Here is an 8,237-nt window from a genome sequence, read left to right as displayed (position 1 = left end):
GCTAAATTCTCTGTATCATTTTCCCTAGCCAACCTGACAGCATTTCTGTGGAGATTTGCTTTGCAAACCACAGTCCTCACAGAGCTTTTTTTCCGTAGGCGAGATGAGGTCACCAGGAGCCGAGCTCCTGACACACACCTTGAACAAGAACAAACAGAAGATTGTAGAAAGTCTGAGGATCGTTGTGTGCAAGGGAGAACAGGGTTACTATATATATATATATTAGGTGTATATATATACATATATATATATTGTACATATCTAAGTTTGAGTCATTCAAACTAGGTGCAAAACGCTGACTTCAGATTCTGAATAAATGTCTCTGTTCCCACATTCCTGGCCTGCTTGCTGGTCAACGATGTTATGAAATCCTGAAATGACAGGAGATACATACATACAAGAAACCACATATCAGATTAGATAACATTTTCCTTTGTGTGCAAAGTCAAACTAGCCTTTGGTTGCCGGTTTGGAGCATGTTATTTTAAAAAAAAGAAAAAAAATCAATGAAATTCTCTTGTGAGAATTCTGCCTAGTTTATTCATAAGGTGTGTGCAGGACTGAATCAACTCTCCTGTGAGGTGTTGGAGGGACCGTGTTAAAGCAGTCAGGAAATGTGCTTGCTGAGTCAGGGCTTAGAAGACTCTTCCCTGAGGGCGACCGGGTCACACACACGAGGGGAAACGGCCACATGCTAAACACAGGTTATGTGCTTCAAAGCTGTTTAAAGCTGCTGCTTGTTTCACAAATCTTGCCTTTCTTCAGGCTAGCTGCAATAATTTTTTTTTCTTCTGTAAGATATTTTGTAAACAACAACAAAAAAGCTATTCTAAAAAGGGGACACAAGAACGCTGGCATTGTGATCAGGTCCACCCATTGTCATTCTCGTTTGCCACCCTGCCATTCCGCCACATGCTGCTGACTGAAGTAGGTGCAAAAGACCTTTTTGTACAGAGATATATTTTTTATGAGGACTTTGTAAAATTATTAAATATGCTGTAATTTTTTGATTAATGTAGGTAAATTGTTAAAAAATAAATGTTTTTACAATACAAAACTGTAATTTTCCCAATAATGTAAAATGTACCATCTCTAGCTGATTTTCAGTTCCAATCCTATTATACATGTATTAATATTAAAGCGATCTGTTAAAATGAACAGTATCTTTTTTTTGGTCAAAAAAAATTATAAAGAGAGTGTAATATAGCCTGTGCAATGCCACCTATCTTTAAAGCAAATCAGAATTCTAATTAAATATTTAATTTTAGATTTCTATTTCTTGTGTGGATTTATTTTCGCTTGAATACACGTGTTGAAGTTTGTTGTGCGGGAGGAAAAGAATTGTGTTAGTAAGAAGCCCTTGTTGTGCTTGGAATGAGGCTCAATATTTTCCCAAGACATTATCACCATCATGATTAATAAATAGCACAGTGCTAATGAACCATGACAACAGCACAATAACGCTGAAGCCGACGGCTTTCTTAACAAACCAGGAAGCCCAAACCTGTTGCCGTCCAGTGGATTCCGACTCATACAGTTTGCATTAAAAACAATGATGGCTTTTACTTTCCTCCAAACCCAAATCCAGCTTGTATTTTCATGAATTTTGTTTTTAATGTGGGAGCTGCTTCTGTAAGTTTTCACAACACCACACATGACACATATGAAAGTTGTCAGCATATTTAATAAATCATTAAAAATATTACACTTAAAAGAAGACCAAAAAAAAAAAAATCTCTGATATGCCTTTAAAATTCAGGACCAGCTGTCCTCCATTCATTTCCGGGCTGAGAGGAAACAGAATACAAGTCCTTAGTCGCCATCAAGCTGAAGGTCTTGCAGTTGAACAGAATGATATACTAATTTTCCTGAGAGTCAAGTTATTACACAATAAAAAACGACCAATAATAAAAATAGTTCCAGTGTGGCTTTAAAGTAAAAAAGCTTTTTAACATCCAACGTAGAGTTTGGGTCTCTTTGAGTCAGCAGTTAGAGGCCATTTACTGAGGACCTACTGCGTACAAGACACTCTGCTAGGTGGCTTGCATACATTGCTAACAATCTTCACGCTCTAGCAAATTGGGTTTTCATTTTATAGATGAGCAAGTTGCAACTCAGAGAAGTTAGTCAATTCTCCCAAGGATACACAACAAGGCAAAACAAATTAGAGTTCAGTTTTGTCTTGTTTTAACAGTCTTCTTTTTCACTAAAATGTCACATTACGTTAATCAATTTTTTTCAATTAAACGTTATCTCTCATTGTAACTATGAATCTTTTCTTTTTTGGTATCATTTGGTAAAGTCACCGCAAGATAAGAAATCTAGGAGAAGTGAATACTTCATCTCAATTAGCTTTTAGGTGTCCACAGTCACTCACATTCTATGTTCCCAAGAAGTATGTATCAAGTTAACTTGAAATCGTGTGGGTCTTTGTCTAGCATAGTGAAATCTTATGAGAGTTTTACTTTCACTTTATCTATCTACCGATGGATGTGAAGACTGATCGGGAATTAATACTTAGCCTCACAAACCTGTCTCATATGACTAAAGTATTTACTACAGGCAGGATGTCCTGCAGTGAGGAGGTCCTCACATATTTGTTGAATTTGAGTCAAATACATCAAGGTCTCTCACACTCGATGCTCTGACCCTTTTCTTGAAGAACTGAGAATTGTATACAGACTCAGTGAGCAGAGTAACATGGGCCAGAGGGCCCGGCAAGGCCACACACCGTGATGCTGCAGTTCTGTTTCCAGCAATGGTTCTTTACAATAATAAATAAATCTACTTCCTCTTTGCCTTTTTTTGGAGTTCTTCCATATGATTATATGGTGTTTTGGTTTACTGGAGCTCTGGTGGTACAGCGTTTAAGAGCTCGGCTGCTAACCAAAAGGTCGGCAGTTTGAATCCGTGAGCCACTCCTTGGAAACCCTATGGGGCAGTTCTACTCTGTCCTATAGGGCCTCTATAGTCAGAGTCGAACCCATGGCAACTGTTTTTTGTTTGTTTTTTGTTTACTAAATAAGACAAAGTAGGCAAGAATAATGTCATCTACAGTTCTGGATATATGTTGTTTTGAAATCTTTTCTTTTGGTAACAGCATCCTAATTATCCCTTGGGGAATCACTCCTCCCCCATCCTGCCTATACTAAGTATGATCAGTACTGGTAGCATGACAATCACCTTTCTGCATCACTCCTGGCCCAGGGGTAAGACGCTGACATGAGCTCAGATATACTTCTCTCCTTGGATGTATCCTAGTGCTGCATGACATGGAGATGGGACTGTCTGCTGAATCTATCCTGATCCTTGACCCCTCCTGCTCCCTGACCCCTTCCTGAGGAGATCAACCAACTTGTTCCAGGATCCTCCTCCATTCCCGAGGGCTAAGAGCTTAGTACCAGGGCTTTTCTTTTGATCCCAGGAGCTACCCTAGACCTTCCCATTAAGTTGTTTTGGTTTTTTTTCCCTTCAAGTTTTCTGGACTTGGTTATTATTTTTTTTTCCTGCAAAATATATATTTTTTAATTTTATTGTGTTTCAGGTGAAAGTTTACAGCACAAATTAGTTTCTCATTCAAAAATTTGTGCGCGAATTGTTTTGTGACATTGGTTGCAATGTGTCAGCACTCTCGCCCTTTCCCTTTCCACCTTGGGGTCTGGGGTCTGCATGTCCGTTCGTCCAGTTTTCCTGTCCCTTCCTACCTTCTCGTCTTTGTTTTTGTGCAGGTGTTGCCCGTTTGGTCTCTTATACTTGATCAAACTAAGAAGCACATTCCTCACATGTGTTATTGTTATTTTATAGGCCTGTCTAATCTTTGGCTGAAAGGTAGACTTTGGGGGTGGCTTCAGTTCTGAGTTAGGGTGTCCAGGGGCCATAGTCTCAGGGGTTCCTCCAGTCTCTCTCACACCAGTAAGTCTGGTCTTTTTTTGTGAATTTGAATTTTGTTCTACATTTTTCTCCTACTTTGCCGGGACCCTCTATTGTAGCCCGGCTACCACCACCAACTGCTCTGACAAGGATCACAATAGAGGCTGTGGTTCATGTGATCCATTAGGCCTTTGGACTAATATTTTCCTTGTGTCTTTGATTTTCTTCATTCTCCTTTGCTCCAAACATGCTGGGAACAATAGATGTATCTTAGATGGCTGCTTGCAAACTTTTAAGACCCCAGATGCCTCTCACCAAAGTCGGATGTAGAACTTTTTCTTCATGAATTATGTTATGTCAATTGACGTAGATGTCCCCTGAGACCATGGTCCCCAGCCCTCAGCCCCAGTAACTCGGTACTCAAGGTGTTTGGATGGGTTTAGGAAACTTCGATGACTTTGCCTTGATCAAGTTGTGCTGACTTCCCCTGTATCGTGTGTTGTCTTCCCCCTCACCAAAGTTAACACTTGTCTTCTATCTAGTTAGTGATTTCCTCTCCCCACCCCTCCCCTCCCTCGAAACCATCAAAGATTGTTTTTTCTGTGGATAAACATTTTCTTGAGTTTCTATAATAGTGGTCTCAAACTTGCTTACTTCTGCTTGTATTAAGAAGCCAAACAGCTACAATTGCTATTTACCAGATTTAGAAAAAGGCTCAAAGCCTTGCCCTAGCTCATCTAATCTCTAAGTGGCAAAGCCCTGAGGCTGCTCACTCCAAGTCTGGTCCTGTGCCGCCCGTGAAGCACTATTCCTGCCCGTGGGTGTCTCTGCATGTACGTAATGTCAAAGTGTGAAATATAAGTGACGTTCACAACTTCTCAGTGTGCTTGAGAGAGTTTACTAAGTGTTTCTCCTGCCTTATTCCATCAAAATCTCTTTAAATGAATGAATACCTGTACGTGTACATAGCCAACCAGAGAGACACATAGAAACTGGTAAGCTTCGGCAATGCTCAGGTCGCTTAAAGAAAGCACAACATCACCACGAGATACTTCATTGTAGAAATATTGGGGAGTAAAAGGGTAGTGAGAATAGTTTTGTAATATGGATTAGAAGACAGATTTTTTGCTTGTTTCATTTTATTATCTCTCATGGATATCAAAACCACGACAGCATTTCTTTTACAGAAAGTGCTGGTGGTAAACTGTGACATATTTTTCCAGGTTGTTTGAACTTTTTAATCTATAGTATTGATTATATCTTAATTAAGTACTTAATCAGAGAAAGGAAAAAGAATTATACCAAGTGAATTAAGATAACATTCTTTCCCATTCTCAGTATGGTCGACAATTTCAGGCGATTAAAAAAAAATCACCCAGTGGCCTTAAGATTTGGGTCAGGCCCTAGAAGGTTTGTAGTACATACCGGCCGCATAGGTGGTGTTTTAATACCTTTAGATATAAGGCGATTCTTCATTTTGGTTGCTACCATGATAAATTCTGGCATTTAGTTCTAGCCGGCCTGGGAGCCATTACATATCTTAGTTAACAATCAGAATCTTTTTGGTGTGTCCAGAGAAACCCAATAATCTACAAAACCACAGACTCATTTATTTACATATTGGGTAAATACATTTGAACTTAACGTGGATGAATCTCAAAAACATAAATTTGAATTAAAAATACAAAGTGCAAAAGGATATGTACAGTATGATTTCATTTACGAACTTGATGGAAAATGTGCAATACGCATGTATAGTGAAAGGATCCATATATATGTAGTAAAAAATTATTTTTAAATGCATAAAAATATTAGTGTCGTATTCAGGTTCATGATTACTTCTAGGGAGGGAGGAAAAGGGGAATGGGAAGATGGTGCACAGAGGGCTTCTGTGATGTCTGCAATGTAATCTGGGCAATTTATTTATCGGTGCTTTGGTCCCATTATCATTAAAATGCATACGATAATGTTATCTACTTCAAAGGGCTGTAGAGAAACTAAAATGTGATAACAGATGTAAAATGCTTACGATGTCACCTAGCATACAGTAAGTACCCAATTAAATTGTTTACTTTTTTACTTGAAAACACAATCTAAAACAAATGAAGAAAATGTTAGATAGTGTAAAAGTTTTGCAGGCTATATGCAAGGCATGTTGTCCTTTATATGTTAACTCGTGTGAAATATATTATACTTTATATTTTAAAATAATAGGCCCTGAAGTTTGACTGATAGCTTTGAAACATTGCTCCACTACTTACTACCTCTGAGACCTTGAATGACTGTGTAACGCCCCCTTTGAACTACAGTTTTCCAGATTGTAATTTGGGGATACCAACATCTGGTTTTATTTGCAAATCCAGTACCCTTTTGTAAATTAAGTTTAGCCTCTAGACATTTTGTGAAATTACTGGAAATATTCATATTTTAGAGTAGTTTGAAGATAACACTAGTGAATACCCTTGCTTTCTGCTCTCTTATTTACCTTATGCTTCTTCCCACCCTGGGGCAGTACATTATTCCTGAATACAATGAAGACTGAGGCATGTGCCAGAATAAAAGCAGTGAAATCTGAGTAAGCAGTAGAGGTCCCAAGAAGTTAGAGATGTAGATAACTTCTTTTATATAAGAAAATTAAACACCAGTGTCATAAGATATAATTGGAAATGACTTGCTCATTCCTGAGGATATGGCTGAACAACAGGAAAATGAGTCAGGTAATGGCACATTTGAGTAAAACATGTGTAAAATCAGTAGGTTTCATGGTCCTACTTTTCTTTTTTTTCCAATTTGCAAAGTGCCAAAGTTAATAAACAAGGAAAAGAATAGGAGGCTTGCATTTCCACATACAGACTCAATCCCATGCTGGGAGAGCCAAAAAATTTTTATAGTTATTTAACATGGCAGGCCAAGTTGAGCGGAAAGATTTAAATAACAAGAATTTGGTGAAGTCAGCCTTGATCCTAGTCTTCTTTTAGAGACGAATACTTCTGGGGATACGCTGTGGTTGCTGTTAAGTGCCGTCGAGTCGCTTCCAACTCGCAGCGACCCCACGTACAACAGGATGAAACGCTGCCCTGTCCTGTGCCATCCTCCCAATTGTTATGCTTGAGAAGACATTATTAAGGTAATAAAAAAAGTTAGAATATATTGATATATTCCGGACACTACATTGTTTTGCAGGTATTATTTCGGTTAATCCTCACAACAATCTTACGAGTTTAGGAAAGTGAAGAAATGTTGTGTAGAAAGTGTAGTACGAGGCCTCAGGTATCTGGACAGTCTGCCTCCAGAGCCTGAATTCTACTGCCTCCCACTGAGTTAGAGTTTTGTCCACTGTAGGGGGCAAAATAGTGGCTTCAAAGATATGTCTGTGTTCTAATCCCTGCAACCTGTGAATATTGCCTTATATGGCAAAAGATGTGATGAAGTTCAGGATCTTGAGAGGAAGAATTTACCCTGGATTATCCAGGAGTGCCCTAAATGCAATCACGTGTATCTTTATAAGAGAGAGGCAGAGGGAGTTCATACACAGACACACACAGATGAAGGTGATGTTTGAAGACAGAGGCTTGAAGACAGAGGCAGAGACGGAGTGATGTGGCCACAAGCCAAGGAACACCTGCAGTCACCAGAAGCTGGAAGAGACAAGGAACAGATTCTCCTCTGTAGCTCCACGGTATGCCTCCAGCTTGCTGACAACTTGATGTCAAACTTCTGACCTCTAGAAATACGAGAGAAAAAAAATTCTGTTGTTTAAAGCCACCAAGTTTGAGATAATTTGCTAAGTAAGCCCTGTTGTTGTTAGGTGCTGTCAAGTTAGTTTTGACTCATAGTGACTCTATGTACAACAGAACGAAACGCTGGTCCTGCACCATCCTCACAATCATTGCTATGTTTGAGCCCATTGTTGAAGCCACTATGTCTGTCTATATTCTCAAGGCTCTTCCTCTTTCTAGCTGATCCTCTACCTTACTAAGCATAATGTCCTTCCCCAGAGACTGGCCCCTCCTGATAACACGTCCAAAGTACCTGGGACAAAGTCTCGCCAGTCTCACTTACAGGGAGTACTCTGGCTGTACTTCTTCTTCCAAGACAGATTGTTCATTCTTCTGCAATCCATGATATATTCAATACTCTTCACCAACACCATAATTCAAAGGCATCAATTCTTCAATCTTCCTTATTCGTTGTTCAGCTTTTGCATGCATCTGAGGCAATTGAAAGTATCATAGCTTGAGTCAGGCACATCTTAGTCCTCAAAGTGACATCTTTGCTTTATAACACTTTAAAGAGGTCTTTTGCAGCAGATTTGCCTAATGCAATACGTCCTTTCATTTCCTGAGTGCTGCTGGTATGGGAGTTGA

This window comes from Trichechus manatus, unplaced genomic scaffold, assembly GCF_000243295.1.
Source record: "Trichechus manatus latirostris isolate Lorelei unplaced genomic scaffold, TriManLat1.0 scaffold00234, whole genome shotgun sequence".
Taxonomy (NCBI): Eukaryota; Metazoa; Chordata; class Mammalia; order Sirenia; family Trichechidae; genus Trichechus; species Trichechus manatus.
Note: the sequence above shows the minus strand (reverse complement) of the source record.